Source organism: Lemur catta, chromosome 15 (genome assembly GCF_020740605.2).
Source record: "Lemur catta isolate mLemCat1 chromosome 15, mLemCat1.pri, whole genome shotgun sequence".
NCBI classification, from domain to species: Eukaryota; Metazoa; Chordata; class Mammalia; order Primates; family Lemuridae; genus Lemur; species Lemur catta.
In genome coordinates this window covers 30804693-30823440 of record NC_059142.1, presented here as the reverse complement: position 1 = coordinate 30823440, position 18748 = coordinate 30804693, and the positions used below count along the sequence as shown (strand labels likewise).

Genomic DNA, 18748 nt, shown 5'->3' with positions numbered 1-18748 from the left:
TGGTTCTAGTTTAATGCCATAAGGAACTTTCTGGTGGTTAGAGCTGATGGGTAAAGAATTCCCCAGGAGAAAATGGAAGCACTGTCCTAGCAGGTTTCGATCAATCTGAACTCATTATGGGAATGTTGCTGAAGAGGTCCAGTGTCTGAAATGACTGGACCCGTTGAGCACTCTGAGATTCCCTCCTTATGCTTCTGTGACCTCTAAACCAACAGGTAAATAAATGCCTTAAGAGACACTTAAAGAAACATATGGCAGAGAGCGATCAGTAAGAATACTTTTCCAATGCAAATAGAACCCTCAAACTATGTTTTGGTGCGTTGACCTTTGTGTAGCCAATCCTTCTTTAGCACAAATCAAGCCTGTCAGTGTGGTCATCATAAACACTTCTTTGTTGACCCACTGACTCAGATTTCATGGTTAGAAAACCTGAATGTTCTTATGTCCCTCCATCTCACTTTACTAAAGAGCAACCGGGGTTAGCCATCCTTACTCATTCCCTCACAATATTGAGTGAGCACCAGCAATGTGGCAGGTGCTGTGCTAGGCACTGTGGTGCGGTGAGGCAATAGCTAACCATTTCCTGGGTTCCACTTACCCTTGATTTTATTAATAAAAGCAAGAACAAAGTTCTCATATGGCCAGAACTAAATAGCTTCTTTTTAATTTTTGAATTTTAAAAAGACTCTATTTTCATTAAAAAATCAAGTACTATGCAAGTGAATAAAGTAAAAAAATAGCCCACCTCATTTTCTAGAGGTAGCTGTTACTAATACTTTGTTGAGTATTTTTACTCAAAGGAAATCATGCTATTAAGCAGCTTGCTTTTCACTTGGTATATTGTGGTCATCTTCTCATGTCAATACGTAGATTAATATATTTTAGATGTCTACAGAAAATATCACTGCCCAGAGAAACCATTATTTGTGTAACCAGCAATTTACTGATAAACATTTGAGCATTTTAAGTTTTCTTCTATACTGACAATGTCACAGTGAACTTTCATATATCCATTAAATCCTTTTCCTCATGTATGTCTGCACTCTTGTGCCAGTATGTCTACAGTATGAATACATTCATAAAGTTAAATTGCTGGGTCAAAGCTAGGTCAAAGTTATGTTCATTTTAATTTTGGTAGATATTCATAAATCCTCCGTAAAAGTAGGACCAACTTACACTGCTACCAATAGTGTCAGAGAGCCTTTTTTTCTGTATATGGTAGGACACTTTTTAGTCCAAAGATTTCCAATAGATTTTCTGATTGTTTTTTGTTCTTAAAAGAATAATCTTCAATCCCACCATTGTCTAAGAACCTGAATTTTTTAATCATTAGGTTTTAGGTTTCCTTCAGCAGCAGAGATTAATTCACTGTACACAGGGAAGTCTAGTAGTGACTAATTCATCATACGTCTGTCAAACATGTCATTACTCTTCTGTTTTCCTGCATTACATATAATGGTGGTGAGAACCAATTTTTAAATGAGCTAACCTGGGTAGAAAGCACAATACAAATGCACCTACAAATTCTTTGGGCCTTGGTTTCCCCATGTGTATAATGAGGATAACAATCCCCTGCCTCTTCCCAAACCAGGTCAACTCACCCAGCATTTCCTGAGCACCTACTAAATATCAGAATAAATGCAAAGTTTTTATGTTACTATGCTCAATAGTACTGATTCACAAAGCAAGGAGCTCATAATCTAAAATCATCTTTCTTTTTTCTCAAAAACCTTTTGTTATTCCATAAAGGGGTTAGAAGTTAGAGGTTTGTTTATTAAGAACCCCTGAAGAGAGGCCCTTTATCACTCTTAAATATGAAAAATTCCAAAATAATATTAACACCCCTTGACTAGAAAAGAAAAAAAGGAACATGCTGTATGAAGAGCCTCTCCAATAATAAATGCAAAGCAGCTGTCAAAATATAGAGTCAAATGATACTTTCATAAAGTGTTTGCACGATTAGAAAATGTTATCCTTTTTCTAGGAGGAACTGGGACATTTTTATTTTCTCTGTTAAGTGAAATGCAACTTCTTGAAGGGTCCACACACTTGATATTTCGACGCTACATATACAGAAAGAACTGAACTAACATTAAAACAACTTACACACTCTATTGCATATAACTTTTGAGAAGATGAAAAGAACTTTAAACAGAATATGCCTGTGGAGCTTAACTTTAGAAATGAAATACCCAAGGTGTTTTAACCACAGCTATCCACATGTAATATCATTGTGCCTGCATGATGATTTTGTCAGTATTAACTACAATTCTGTGTTTGTGTTTTTCATGTGACTTTTGACATTTAAACTTATACTGCTTCTGTCCATTTGCTCCCCAAAAGCTCCATTTTTACTCTTGGGCATGGGGTTGGTTTGAGGGAAAGGGGAATCAGGTCAATAGCTCTGCTGCCCCATCTCCATTTCCCCATCACCAACTTATTCTCTGTATCACTTCACCCTGTTTATTCCTTTTAAATTATTTATCAGTTTGTCTTGATTTTGTTTTGTTTGTTGTCTTCCTCAGTAATGGAAGTAATAGCAGGGATCAGCTCCACGAGGGTGGGAATTTTGTCCTTGATCACCATTGTATCTTCAGGCTCTGCCAGTCTGTCACATAGTAGGCATTCAATACATATTTGCCAAACGTTTCATGTGCTGTCCATATAACTAAGACTTAGTTCCTAGTTTAGCTCTCATTGTCTTGTATTCGTTTATTCACTTAAACACTTACTGTCATTAGATGCCAGATACTTTGCTAAGTACTAGAGATACAATGCAAGGCAGATGTGATTCTAGCCCTCGTGTAATTTGTATTCTGTGCGAAGGATAAACAGCTGAAATTAACCAGAGCTTTTTCCAGTTATTTTCTTTCTCTCTGTACTTTATCCCATATTTGAACTATTAGGCCATTTAATGTTCATTGCCTTAAGAAAAGGTGTGATATATAAGAGAGCAGAGGAAAGCATGTTCTTTTGAGTTTCAAAAGTCTAGCTCCTTAGGGACCTGGAAAAGATTCATAATTTAGGTCTCAAAGATTTAAGGGCATAAGGAAATAATTCTCCTGGCTGTGGGGAGGGAAAAAGAACGAAATTATTGGTAGAACTCAGAGAAAGAGGCCTGGGCTCAACTTCCTGTGGCAAGTTCCTGGGAGCAGCAAAATCCCAGTTACATGTGTCAGTTTTAAGAGCAGAGGAATGCCTTTCCTCACTGCCCCCTATAATGGAAAGGATTATGTGGTGTGTCTAGGCAGTTGGGGCCTTGCACAATTTCAGTGAGCTTCCTCCAGCCCAACATGGTCCACATCAGAGGATCAGATTGATTTCTGTAAACCCAAAAGGATCACAGGAGTGGTAGGAAGACCTGCAGGACCTGAGTGAGGATCTTTTCTATTCTATCCATGTGGTCTCTCAGTGGAAACCAATTTGGACAATAATGTCAGGCCATCCAAACCCAGAGGGCCTTGGCACTAGGTAAGCCCCTACTATGGTCTGAATGTTTGTGTTCTCCCCAAATTCATATTGAAACCTAACCCACAAGGTAATGTTATTAAGAGGGAGAGCTTTGGGAGGGGTAAGTAGGTCATGAGGGCCCCATCCTCATGAATGGGATTAGTGCCCTTATGAAAGAGCTTGAGAGAGCCCTTGCCCTTCCACCTTGTGAGGATGTAGCAATAAGTTGCCATCTTTGAAGCAGAGTTCAAACCTTCACCAGACACCAAATCTGCTGGCACCTTGATCTTGAACTTCCAGCCTCCAGAACTCTGAGCAATAAATTTCTATTTTTTATAAATTACCCAATCTAAGATATTTTGTTACAGCAACCTGAATAGACTAAGACAGTCCCACAGAGTTTAGCAATGACTCCAAAGAAAGGAGGGAATGCAAGTTGACTGAGGTTAATGTTGGTCAGGATCATTTATTCCCTATCCCTGAAGTTTTCTTCCTTGTAGAGAGTAACAGTTTTGGCCTCTCTCTGCCTCTTCACCAGGCACTGATTTGCCTGATTGGTGAGTTTGGGATAAAGAATAACGTGCTACTTCTAGAACATTTTGAAAATATATTCCCTTTTCTTTCTTCCATGCATACATGGCCTGTTTGTTTTTCAGGTCTTTTTCATTTCTTCCCTAGATGATTTCAACATAGGGAATATAGCTTCCTCCCTGTCCATCACACCTTTCCCCTCAATCTATCCACCATGCTTCTGTCAAAATTATCTTTCTATAACAAAAATTTGTTCTGTTGCCCCCTTGCTACTCTTCAGTAGTTCCCAGCACCTTCTGCTACCTGAGCCCTTGGGCTTCCTTCCAGCCTCATTTCTCATTCGCAGCGGTCACTCCAGAATACTGTTCTTCCTGTCTGGGAAGCTTCTCCTGCCTCATCACCACATCAGATTCCTTTTCATCCATCAGGTCTCCACTCTCACTTCACCTCTTTGGTGAAGATCTCCATGACACATGTTGCCTTCCCCATGCACAGGGCTGGCACTCTATACATGTTGTGCCTGCATTTTTACGTACCTGCCCAGCCCCTCTTCCCACTAGGAGTGGTGGAGCAAGAACCTCCACCCCAAGAGTTGCTTATCCGTTTGTCCACTCATCATGTTACTATATTTACTGATTTATTTTTATCTAGTGAGCTGGGTTACTGAGTCTTAGAGGCTTGAAATCTATTCTTTTCTCTTTCTCCACATGATAATGAAAATTGGAACTCTGGTTAATGCAATCTATTCTCTCTCACTGTGGCTGTTCCACTGAACATCAGCAACTAGGTGAGTGAATTGGATGGAGATGGGAGGGAAATGGAAAATAGGAAAATGGCCCAGATTGCCTATTGTTGCTTTGGGGTATTTATATTGAAAACACCAGAGGCTGAGAAGGTTAACTGGGAGGATTCAAGTTCTAAAATCCCACCCCAGCCCCTTATTGATACCTTTTAATAAAGTCTGTATCACACTATATTTGTAATTAATTTGAGTAGGAAAGTGGGGAGTGTGTCTCTCCTACTAGAATGTGGAGTCCTTTAAGTTAGAATCCATGTATTATTTTTTAGCCCTCACACAAGACATGCCACAGTAAAATGTAATAAATGCTTATAGAATAAATTAAAAATGTGATTTATTTTTTTCAAAAACTCTTTTAGCTGTTTCCTGCTTCTGGCACAGGAAGACAAATCAAATGAAAAAGAAAATGAGGTAGGAGTTTCAGCATATCTATACTAACTAGTTCCACTGATGTCAGAACAATATAATGGATTTTGCTGAAGAGAGAAGTGTATGCTACATAAGTTTGGCCATAAAACTCACAGTGTGATTGCAGTAAAAAGATTGTAAAGCACATACTCAAACACTATTGATTTACCCAAGGTTTTGAAGTAATGCAACAGAATTATTTTTGGTATGGAAGGGTAGATAAAGCCTAAAACCAAAATACAAGGTTAGTGCATTTCAAGGCAGCAGCTTTCAAACTTCTGTTCTTATAGATTAATTAATCATGTTACTGAAGAATTGATTTGGCACAAGGGAGCTATGTATTGCCACAGTACTCTGAAATTGCAGAAATTATCTCATCTATAACTAGCCCCACTGGAATTGCTTGACTGTTCTGTTTCACAGTGGAGAAATTCATCTTTCATCAGCAAATATAGAAGAGGAAAACAGGAAGACAAAACAAATTGAGTGGATAATAAAGTTACCTTGGAAGGTCAGGAATTTCTCTGGAATGGAATATGAAAAGTTGTTTACGGGCAGATCTGATTTCTTTATACTGAGCAGTTGCATCATTCAGAGAAGTAATCCATCCATTTAATCTAAGGCCACCTTTTTATTTTTGTGTGGTGACCATCATGTATGTGTATGTATGTATATATACCTTATGTATGTATACATGCCACAGAAGTGCACACATACACACACTGGAGGAATAAGAAATAATTAATAGACTAGAGTCTACAAAATTTCAAGAATATGACCAAACTCTAATGGTTCCTCACTCACCAATGGAATTCATACTATAAATCATAGAAAGTGAAAAGTCTATGAAGTTACATCAGTTTTTCGAATATTGCTAACATTGTTCATTGATTATATTTCTTCTATCTCTATGAGTACCGTATTCTCAATTAGTATTTCATCAGTTATAAGGCTCATTATTCTGTGTATAACTAAAAATGAAAAGTGGCATTTAAAATATGACATAGTAGTTAGAATTATAGCCCTTTAAGTAAATCTAAAAGAGCTGTTTAAACACAGATTTTTTTTGTCATGTGTGTATATATAAAGGAAAATGAAATATAAATTGCAATATTCCTAAAAGTGTCTGTACATTCAGAATCAAACTCTCTTTTTTGAATCAGATTTGTCAACATCCACATTTTTCACAGTAGCATGTCATCAAGAAAGTATTTCTTAAAGGAGTGTTTCAGTACTGTCTCTGGGATTTTTTGCCCCTAAGTCTTTGATATCCATTCTACAACTTTGATGCTGGTGCTTTTTTGATCTTTTCAAAAGGATTTAATAGAAAACTTTTAAATAATAATCAGGATTCCTATTTCCTCCTCAAATAGTCCTTAAATGGTTTATTGGCCTAAAAGTATTAATAAAAAATGACAGTCCAGTCATACCACAGGAAAAGACAACCAGACTGATGCATGCACAGGCAAAGACAACTGTATCATTATGGTTGCCCGGCCAAAAACTGCAAGACATCATTGATTATAAGTAACATTCTTTAATATATTGGGTTCCTCTTAGATGAGGATTTGTGTGAATTAGGAAGTGTCCCCAGGGGAAAAAGTAGTGGGGAAGTAGAGAAATAGGGCCAACCCAAAGGAAAAGGAAAAAAAACCACACAAAGATATGTCAAGCAAAGCTCACCAGAGTGACTTTGGCTCAGTTCCACAGGGGACTCTGGAGACAATGGAGGTCCTACAGCAGTTGTCCAAGTCACAGGCCAGAGAGCAGGGAGTATTTATACCACTGCACCATTATCAGTCATTGGTTAAACTGGGGGCCAGGGGGTGGGGGGTTAAATTTCCAGGGTACTTCCAATTCTCTATGCAGTCAAAGTGTGTTCCTGCAGCCTGAGGGCAGCCCAGCAACAAAAGATGCAAATGAGGTAGGGAGCTAATGTGCATGAGAGTGGCAGAGGGATCTGAGAGTGCTCACAGCGTCTATTACACATCCCAGTTTCAAAGATGTTTAGATGTGAAAAATGGGTGTATTAGAATCGATGAAATATGGAATAGAGGACCAGGTCTCCTTGTTCCTGGCTTATCCAATAACATGCTTAGAATTGTGTTAAAGATGAAATGCCTTAACAAGTGAAAACAGAATGAGCTTTCTGAAAAATTATTCCATTCAAACAAAATGATTTTAAAAGTTATTTCTAAAAATCCTAACAGAAAATACTTAGAAGAGATTGAGTGATTTGCTCCCCACCCCCACATTCAGGCAATTGAATGTCTAAACTATCCGGAACAGGTAATTTTGTATTGTTTACTCTGTAACATGAATCTTTAAGGCTATGGACTATACAAACTCCCAACCATCTTTCAAATGAAAGGATCCTTTTAAAGCATTCCTGACCAATATAGCCAATCAAGATTTTGCTTAGACATTCCTATTGAGTGGGAACTTACTCCCTTAAAAAAATCTTATTTTGCCTAAGGATGATTTTTTAATCTCACTATATTCAACCAAGATAATTGATTTATCAATAAGAAATAACCTGTGAATTAACTGCTTGTGGATTTCCCTTGCTGATCAGGAAATGCCTCCCCACTGGAGACTAGGCCAGATGCCAGTCCATTTTGACCATAATATCTCATTATGGTGTTCTAGAGTTCATTCGAGTAAGATACACAGTGCCATGTGCATGGAAATTGTGGCTTCTCTCATGCTATAGGTTGGAATGTGTCCCCCCATAATTGGTATGTTGAAGTCCTAAAATTGGAGTTATGTTGCCACAAGCCCAGGAACTACCAGGAGCTGGGAGAGCACCTGGAACAGAACCTTCCCTGGGGCCTTCAGAGGGAGCACAGCTCTGCTGACACCTTGACCTTGGACTCCTAGCCTTCAAACTGTGAGACAATCAATTTCTGTTGTTTAAGCTACTCAGATTGTGGTACTTTGTTCTGGCAGTCCTAGAAAATTAATACACCACTCAATCCAGAACTTCCCCTCTTGAAATAATAAAAACAGTAATAATTATAGTATTAACTACCCTGAGTGACTGGTATCATCACCGTTGGTCATCCTTTATAGATGTCAGTTCTTATCCTAAGAAGTCACCTCACTTAGAGGCATATCTAAGACTTTTGTCTTGTGGAGTGTACTTAATGGACTATAGGAAGTTCCATGTGACTGATCTGGGTTAGTAGTATGAACAAACCTCCAAGTGGCGCGTCTCTAAGGTGCTGGCCCATTTGGGAGATGATCAGGCCTGATATATTAAGAAGCCCTTGGTTGCACATTAGAATCACCTGGAGATATTCTAAAATTCATAAAGCCTACCCAAACCTCAGACCCATTAATCTGAATCTCTGGGAATAGGATCCAGGCACCTTTGTTTTAAAGATCCCCAGTGATTTTCAGTGTGCAGCAAAGGTTAAGAATCACTGCCCTAGGCCAGGCATGGTGGCTCACACCTGTAATTCCAGCATTCTGGGAGGCCAAGGCAGGAGGATCGCTTGAGGTTAGAAGTTTGAGACCAGCCTAAACAAGAGTGAGACCCCATATCTATTAAAAAATAGAAAAAATTAGCCAGGCATGGTGGCACACACCTGTAGTCTCAGCTACTCGGGAGGCTGAGGCAGGAGGATTGCTTGAGCCCAGAAGTTTGAGGTTGCTGTGAGCTAGGCTGATGCCACAGCTAGAGAGCCTGGGCAACAGAGCAAGACTCTGTCTCAAAAAAAAAAAAAAGAAATCACTGCCTTAGCCTGTCCTGGGGTCCACGTAACTAAAACTTCCCAAAAAGCAGGTTGCCAGAAATGAAAGTTACATTCTTGTGTGCATATATATATTCTTAAAATTCCCAAAATTGAAACTGCAGCCTCAACAGTGCTGCAGTCAGGTACATGCACAGGCACACGTGCACACACACTCTACTGCGTGATTTCCTTTGATAACACTTTTCCTTTTCCCAAATTTTGTGTGTAAGTCCAACTTTTTCACATTTCACTGATACACCAGTTACACACATACAATTTTCCGGTACCTTGGGTTCTGTTTATGTTGGCCTAGACCACAGAGTGATTCCATTTTGGTTTCTAAGCCATGGTTTTCAGATCTGAGAATGGCTCTGCCTTCTCCTAGTTATAGTGGATCCCAAATATCTACAAGTCACAATTCAGTCCATTCCTATATTCCACATAGTGAAAACAATTTTCACTCTATTAAAAAATTTCAGTTATAAGATCATAGCATCTTAAAAGGAAACACAGGTGCCTAAACACATGACATCTACAACTCCTTTTACACCAGTGTCCCTATATTCCAACAAACATCGTGTGAGTGAGGATGTGGCCTTCACAAAAGAACCATCAGGGAAGTCAAAGGACAAGAAATCAGAATAAACTAGGAGGAATTTTGAGAATGCTGCAGAGAAATTCCGAACCATGGGGAGAGATTTCCCATACCAGTGAATTATATAGATGTGTAGATACCAAGTCTGCTTGGAACAGTATTATTTCTGAGATCTAAAGACACCTGCCGATGCTCATAGCAGAAATGCTGAAAATTAAGCAGAGAGTGGAAATTTTATTGCAAGCCTTCTGGAAATTTTTGTCTATGTCTGTATAATGAGGCAGCAATCTGGAGCTGTCTTGAAAATTACCTTCAAGAATCTAAAGTTGACAGAAACCATCCCAGATCATTTGAAAAATCATAATCTTACTATACCAAGTCGAGTAGTTTATCAGTCAGAAACCTGGCAAGAAATAGAATCCACCACAGATGGTCCAAATGAAGGCGCTACTCATAGATAACGTGGTGAGGGTTCAAGGAACAAGCAAGTTATAGTGAAGCACTCAGAAACCAAGAGTGGTTAGAAGCCATCTCTGCTTTAAAGGTTAAGGAATAAGAGGAAGATAATGTCACTGGAGACCCCTGAGAACTGGACAGTAGAGGAGACGGCACCCTGCCAAAGCTATAGCTGGAGAGAGACGCAGCTACTATCGGAACATAGTATCAACACAAGAAGGGGCAGATAGGGAAGGGGCTGTCCTAACCTCACTCCCTTCTCCTCCTCATCCTCCCTTCTCCTTTGGGTGCTTCCCACTGCTGGAAGGAAGCCAGCTCAAAAACACCCAGCAGGAGAGCTCAGGGGAGGCAGTCAGTGAGGATCGGCTTCTTCCTGAGGCACAGAGATCACAGGTGGAACTCAGGGTGGACGGGGCATGACCAGCACAGGAATAATCCAGTGATTCCTGCTTTGTGTGCTAGAGGAGATCTGCTGTCTGAGAAAGATGAGTATGAATGAGCAAACAACCCATTCATTCCTTGATGGATACTTACAGCCCGCCTTCTAGGGGCACAGATGATACCCACAGGTGAGATACAAGCTGTCCTTGACCTCACAGAGCTTGAATCCCAGTGGGAGAGGCAGACAAGTAGACTAGGCTGGCCCAGCAGGGGGGATAAAAAGGGTGTGACAAATGCACATAGGGGAGGCACCTAACCCAGGAATGAGAGATCAGGGAGGGCTTCTTGGGGCAAGTTATGCCTAAACAGAATGTCAATAATTAGTATTAGCCAGGCATATGGAGGAGTGAATAGGTGAGAGATCCTCTTGCATGATGTCAGGGCAATGAGAGAGAGAGAGTGATACTGTGGGGTTCAGTATAACCAGAGCATATCTTTGGGGTGGACAACAGCATTGGGAACAGTGGGAATGGCCTGAAATAAGTCTAGAGAAGTGAGCAGGTGTCAGATCTTAAAAGGCCTTGTTGTAAACTAAGTTACAAGTTTGGATATTACCCTAAGGATAAGGATGAGGCACAGAAAGATCTTAAGCAGGCTGTGGTCATTAATTTTATGTCAATTTTATGTTTTGAGGGATACCCAGCTAGCTGGTAAAACATTATTTCTGGGTGTGTCTATGAGAGTGTTTCTGAAAGAGATTAGCATTTGAATCAGTAGATTGAATAAAGAAGATCCACCCTCACCGATGTGGGTGGGCATCATTCAATCCACTGAAGGCCTGAATAGAAAAGGCAGAGGAAAGGAGAATTTCTCTCTCTCTCCCTCTCTCTCTTTCTCTCTCTCCCTCCTTGAGCTGATCCATTGAAGGCCTGAATAGAAAAGGCAGAGGAAAGGAGAATTTCTCTCTCTCTCCCTCTCTCTCTTTCTCTCTCTCCCTCCTTGAGCTGGGACATCAATCTGCCCTCGGACATGAGAGCTCCTGGTTCTGGTGCCTTGAACTCAGACCGGACCTTACACCAGCACCACCCCCAATTTTCAGGCTTTTGGTTTCAGACTGAGGGCTGAGAGTGACACCACTGGCTCCCCTAGTTCTCAAGACTTTGGACTGGAACCAAATTACATCACCTGTTTTCCTCATTCTCCATCTTGCAGACAGCGTATCATGGAACTTTTTGGCCTCCATAATCACGTGTGCCAATTCCCATAATAAATCCCCTCTTATCTATGTATCTGTATCTGTGTAGATACAGATATTGCATTGATTCTGTTTCCCAGGAGAACTCTGACTGATACGCAGGATGATGGCATAACAAGATTTATGTTTAAAGGCTTTCTTGGGTATGGAGGACGGATGAGCAAGGAACACGAGTGGAGAGAGTTTTCACAGACTGGCCCTTTTTCTAGCTGTAACAGCCTGGCCACATGTCTCCACCTCCCTGAGCCTCAGCCCCCTCACCTGTGTAACAGGAATAATCAGTCCTGCCTTCCTACCTCACTGGATTGTTGCAAGCGGTGGATGGACATGAACGGGCTCAGGCAATTATAAAGCTCAGTCATAATTCCAAATAATGTTGTGCTGAAAAGAAAATGTGGCTGATATGGTTGTATTTCCCAAGGAAAGCTGCATAGTCCTCTGCCCCATTTCCCAAAAACTGGAGAGGAAATGGAGAATGAAGTGCACCGGAGCCAACACCCTGAAAGGAGTTTGTTTGTTCTGTCCAGTTCAAAACGGAGATTTTGTCCTCCCAGCTGTGTGGCGCATGATTGCTATCCAATAAATGGGAATTGATGAATGGCTGAGTGGGGCTTTGTTTTGCGTTGTTTTCATTTTTGCAAACTTTCTTATGACCACAGAGGGAAAAACTAAATTAATGCCATATGCCTGTACAAACCCTCTGACATCTTTTATTGTAATGGAAGATGACAATGGTTATCAGAGCAGAAGGAACATGCTTGAGTGAAAGTAAATACCAAACACCTTTTGGGAAACAAAGCACCTCCCGGTGACCTTTGCAGCTGTTCAGCTCCCTAAATTACAGGAACATGGAGTTGTCTAATGACACAGTCTAACCAGGATTTCCTCCTGTTTTCAAGCATGAACCTTCTCCCTCTCCCTGGGTTATGCAGAATTTTAAATGTCAAAGTAATCATTTTTCCCCAAGATAACATAAAATATCATTGGAGCTTAATGGAGATAAACAAATGATCAAATTCAGATGTTTGTGATATATTATGTTAGAGGAATTAGATCTAGTCCACAAGCTTGCAGCCTCTGAATTTTGTTAACACAAATAAGAAATAAAGTAGCAAAAGCTACTATTTCTGAGTCCCTACCATGCACTCCACTCTAAGTACTTTACACCCACCATTTCACTTAATCCTGACGGTCCTTCAGGGTGGGCATTATTGTCCCATTTAACACACAAATTCAGATAAATTCATTGACCTACTCAAAGCCACGTGACTTGTAGATGTGAATGTCCCCCACTCAAGCTATATGGCCCTGGCAAAATCACTTAACTGCTCTAAACCTCATCTGCAAAATGCAGATATCAAGAACATCTCATTAATAAGATTGTGGGGGATTACACTAAATAAGTTATGTGTAGCACTTTAGTGCAGTGCCTGCTATACCATAATCACTGTATTAGTCAGAATTGTCCAGAGGTCCTAGAGGAGATATCTATCTATCTATCTATCTATCTATATATATATATATATATATATTAGATAGATATTTATACTATATATACAAAGAGCTTTATCATAAGAAATTGGCTCACATGACTGTAGAGGCTGAGAAGTCCTATGATCTACCATCTGCAAGCTGGAGACCCAGGAGAGCTGGTAGTATAGTCTCAGTATGAGTTCTAAAGGCCTAAGAACCAGGACAGCCAAATTCCAGTATGAATGCACAGGAGAAGACCAATGACCCCACTCAAAACCAGTCAAGAAGAAAGAACAAAATCTTTCTTAGCTTTTTATTCAGGACTTCAATGGATTAGATGAGCCCTACTCACACTGGGGAAGGCAAAGTGTTTTCCTCAGCCTATCCATTCAGATGTTAATCTCAGCCAGAAACACCCCCACAGATATACCCAGAAATAATGTTCAATGAAACATCTGGGCACTCTGTTGCCCAGTCAAGACAACGCATAAAATTAGCTATCATACTAAAGGGTGGTTCGTTAGCAATACTATTGCTAATGTTACTACTGTAGACCTGGCATTCTGTATCTCTCTAGCCTTTTCCAAAACCAAACCATGCCATGCACTGTGATTCACACCCATAATCCTAGCACTTTGGGAGGCTGAGGTGGAAGGATTGCTTAAGGCCAGGAGTTTGAGACCAGCCTGTGCAACCCTATCTCTAGCAAGATCATATCTCTACAAAAAATAGAAAAAATATCCAGGCAAGGTGGCACACACCTGTAGTCCCAGCTATTCAGGAGGCTGAGGCAGGAGGATCCCTTGAGCCTGGGAGTTTGAGGTTTCAGTGAGCTATGATGACACCACTGCACTTTAGCTCAGGTCACAGAGGAAGACCCTGTCTAAAAAAATAAAAATAAAAAATAATAAACCAATCATCAATATAATGATAATGAAATCAAAGCCACATAAAATTTGTTTTCTTCCCTTAGTAAATTTTTCAACAGCTTACACATTTAATTCACGGCAAGAGTTATAACCACTGGGACTATTATCCCTAAAACTCTTGAGAGAATGTGGAAATGTGTATTAGTAATTCAGAAATAAGGGAATATCACATATTGATCCCTGTAGTACTGGGGAAAAAAGGCCTAAATAACAGCTTTTTGCTAGCCCTCTAGGCTAGGCCTGTGAGTGTAGGTAACCAAGCAAAGAAGAGCTTAGACCACGAACTAAAAGAAGGCACACCCTTGGGCTACAGGGAACTCATTAGTCTCTCCCATATCAAACTAAATAACAACAAAAATAGTGGGTTTAAATCTGAAGGCAAAAAGCTGTATATATAGACTTGATCCTTGAACAACTCAGGTTTCCACTGCACAAGTTTACTTATATGTGGATTTTCTTCTGCCTCTGACACCCCTGAAACAGCAAGATCAACCCCTCATCATCCTCCTCCTGCTCAGCCTATTCAACATGATGACAATGAGGATGAAGACCTTTATGATGATCCTTTTCCACTTAGTGAATAGTAAATATATTTTCTCTTCCTAAGGATTTTCTTAATAACATTTTATTTTCTCCATCTTACTTTAAGAATACAGTATATAATACATATAACACACAAAGTATGTGTTGACTGGTTTTGTTAAAGTTAAGTCTTCAAGTCAACAATAGGCCATTAGTAGTTAAGTTTTAGGAAGTCAAAATTTATATGTGGATTTTCAACTGCACAGGGATCAGTACCCCTAACCCCTGTGTTGTTCAAGGATCAACCGTATATATCCGTATCACAAAATGTTCCATGGCATTTTCCTCAACGCAAACCCCTATCTCAATTTACTAAGATGTCCCCTTTCTATCCGCCACTTCCATGTCTGATAGTGAAGTCAGGAAGAGCTAAGCATGAAATGCAGCCCTGCCTCACACTAGCCATGTTACCTTGACCCAAATACTCACCTCTAGGCTTCAGATGCCTTCAACATTGGTCATAAAACCAACTCAACAGAACCGTTATGAAGGTTAAGGAAAGTGACTACCTCTATGTCTGCCACTGAATAAGGCCTGCATAAATATGAGCTTCCATCCCACTCTCCTTTTCCCCACCTCAATAAGGGAAAAAGTATTATTTCCTTAAATAGCTACTCTGTGGGGATGACTGAGAGATGGCATTCATTCTTCTCTGTATAAGGAGCTATCGAGAACTAAAAGAACTGTGGGAAATATCAAATCCACTGGTTGTCAAACCAGTCTTTGCTGAGCCTCCCTAGGGCTTGTGGGGTGAGGAATTGAGTTCAGGTGAGATTTCTGCTTCTGCCCACCTCTCCACTTCAACCAAAGTTCATTTTACTTGTATTAGGTATGCATGCTTCCATTTATGATTTCCCTTGACCAAAGAAATCCTCAGAAAATGGTTGCAAACCATTAATCACATATACAACTTCATTTTAGAGATGAGAAAATACTCTCCAGGTAAGGCAGCCAACTCTACAACCATTTGAGACAGAATCAGAATTGGAAGGTGGGTTCCTAAAGTCCTAGACCACCATGTTTTCTGTCATTTTAAGCAGTAACGCCTCACTATTACTAATGTGGAAATAGTAGTGTGGTGTGAAAAGAGAGCCTCCCTCATCACAGGAAAACACAGGCTTGGCTCAGGTTTACACTGAGAAGAGTTTCCCATGAAGAGACTCCAGACGGGAGGAGAGGCATTTTTAGTTGTAGCCCAGAGGTCATGGATACCACCTGCTCCATGTGGCCTATGGAAGTCCAAATCCCTCTTCTCGGTTCCTATTCCAAGCCTTCATCCTACATCATGTCAACTGACACAAAAAAATACATTTTTTTTATTTTTGCTTTCTGCTATAACAGTTTAGTATTTCCAAATTCACTAAAGATTGGGGGAATGGAGGTGAGGACGAAGGTACAGGTGCACATCACTAAACTCATAATCTCACTCTATAGCACTAGCACCTATGGTTCTTAACCTCTCCCCTTGTTTCCCCTCGCCTCCTTCCTCTGTGATTGTCACATAAAACTCTAAATTCTTCTCCTATTTTGCAGAGTTATCCAGTTTTTCTCCCCTTCTTAAATATCCAAAACTATCAAGGTGCTCCACAGATGTGAAAAAGTCTTCATGCCATCAATAACCAATCTTCTTAGAATGTAGTTGTGGTTATTGATAGTTTTTTTTAATAAAACCTAAAATTTAATTGTATTCTATTATAGGGAAAACAGAGGTATAATGCGATATTAAAGCAGTGGTCCTGAATTTTTCCTACATAAATTTTACCCTCCCTTTGGAGAGCTCTCACAATTCTTCTTGCTACTATTTCACCCAGACTCTGGAAAATATTATTTTCACCTGAAAGTCCCCAGCCCACACTTGGACTGCATCCCTCTCCTCGGTTCCCATAGGCAGTACAGAGAAGGGGAAATTTCATTTTTAAGATAATTAAAAAGCTTCTGAAGGGTAGACTAAATAGTCAAATCACTACTCCCACTGAAGACAACTACAAAATCGGGACAACATTTTTTTTTTAATCTGATTTAAGTCATTGAAGAGCTGAAAAGGCAGTGAGAAATTATGAGACTAAATCTGAAAGAAGATAGACACCAATAGAGGTAAGTTAAATGTTTGGGCCTATTTACACTTGGAGTATCTGCTGATTCTAGAAGAGGTGGATAAGGGTATGAGTTACTATTTAACAGGCTCATTCGAGTGAGAGAGACAAAAATGAAAGTTCATAGCCCACCAAACGGGTACTGATAAACCTTTGAAACTGTAAAGGCTCAACATCCCATGAGTAAGGGTAAAATGGAAGAATATTAATCTTTGCAAAATTGAAGACAAAGTCCAAATCATTTGTCCCTGAAATTGGATTAACATGACTCAAAGTTTCTAGTGCCCCTAGCTATCTTCACTAAGCAAACATAATTTTTTTCTTTTTTCCTAATTTTCATCTACAATGTCCAGCACACAATCAAAAGGAGCCAGGCACTTGCAAAGACACAAGAACCAAGAGAAAACACAGACAACAGAAAAAGATCAAGGATTTCTAGATAATAGAGTTTTTAGTTATAAACTTTTGAATAACAAGGTTTATAAAGGAGATAAAAGACAAGATTCAAAAATATGGCAGATAATTGGAAACTATAAAGGAATAATCAAAGAAAAATTTTAGAACTAAAAAATATAATAGCCAAAATTAAGAACTCCCTGAATGTGTTTAACAGCAGTTAGACATAACTTAAAACAGGAAGATAGAAGAAAATATCCAGATTATGGAGGAATAAGAGAATAAAATACAAAAGAGACTAAAGGGCGTAAGAAACACAATGAAAAGGGCTAGCAATATGTAATTAGGGTCTCAGAATGAGAAGAGGGAAATAATGGGGCAGAAGAAACATTTGAAGATATGTTGATGGAACTCTTCCCAAAACTGATGAACTATATTAAGCCATAAATTCAAGAACATTTACAAACACCAAGTAGGATAAATACAAACAAAACCACATTTAGACACATCATAGGGAAAACACTAATAAACAAAGACAAAAAGAAAATATTAAAAGCAGACAAAAAAGAGACTGCTTACTGACTCAACAGAAATAATGAAACACATAAGACAATAAAATTATTTCTACAAAGGACCAGGGGAAAAAACAGCAATAAAAAATGTTGCAAATTCAGAATAGTGCACTCAACAATGATAGCCTTTAAGAATTAAGGATAAATGAAAATATTCTCAGACAAACAGAATTTGAGAGAATTTATTATACCTATATTAAAGGAAGTTTTTTTATAAATAAAGAAATTATTTCAGATGGAAACTTAGAGATGAAGGAAAGAATAAATATCAGTAAAAAGAATAAATATGTGATTGGAGCTCAGTTAATAGTGACTGTAAAAAGCAATAATGATTACATCTGATTGCATTTTTTATTTCAACGTATTAAGGGGTTCGAGTGTTTTTTATTCTATGGACATCTCGTATAATACTTACATCAGGGCTTTTGGTGTTCCCATCATGATAGCATTTTAAATATATCTTACCTTATTGATGCACAGCAATAACAGTATATTAGTCTCAAGGAGGATAGACTTCAAATGTTCTAATGTCCTTGCACTTTACAGAAAGAGAATAAGAAATACCAAGTAGCATTAGCTTTTGATAGGTAATGGATACATGTAAGCTCTAGAATAACCACCAAATATTAGTAAAAGTATATAACTACCAAGCTAATACAAGAGGGAAAAATGAAATGATAGAAAAATTCAGTTAATATAAAAGAAGACAAGAAACAAAAATATATTAATATTATACATTGGTTAGCATAAATAGAAAGCTAACATTAAAATGATAGATTCAAATGAAATATACCAGTAATAGATGAAATGTAATGACTAAATGCTCCAATTGAAGGCAAAGATTGTCAGACTTTATAATAAAACAAAGGTCAACTATAATTGTTCACAAGAGTGGTCTAAAACATGGAGATATTATAAAAGGATGTAAAAAGTAAAAGAATGAAAAAAGATATACCATGCAAAGAATAACTGAAAAAGAGCTAGTATAGTTAAATCAATATTAGAAAAAGTATATTTGAAGGCCAAAAATATCACAAATGAATAAAAAAGAAATTTCATAATGAAAAATGTTTTAATTTGCCAGGTTGCTT

The 18748-nt window shown here is 38.9% G+C and overlaps 1 long non-coding RNA gene across 1 annotated transcript; it reads left to right on the top strand.

The window, feature by feature from the left end:
- Positions 1–3763: 3763 nt before the first annotated feature.
- LOC123620233 lies at positions 3764–8054 on the top strand. Its single transcript, XR_006728793.1, has 3 exons — positions 3764–4768; positions 5140–5191; positions 7902–8054. It is a non-coding gene; the product is annotated as an uncharacterized LOC123620233 (long non-coding RNA).
- Positions 8055–18748: the final 10694 nt, after the last annotated feature.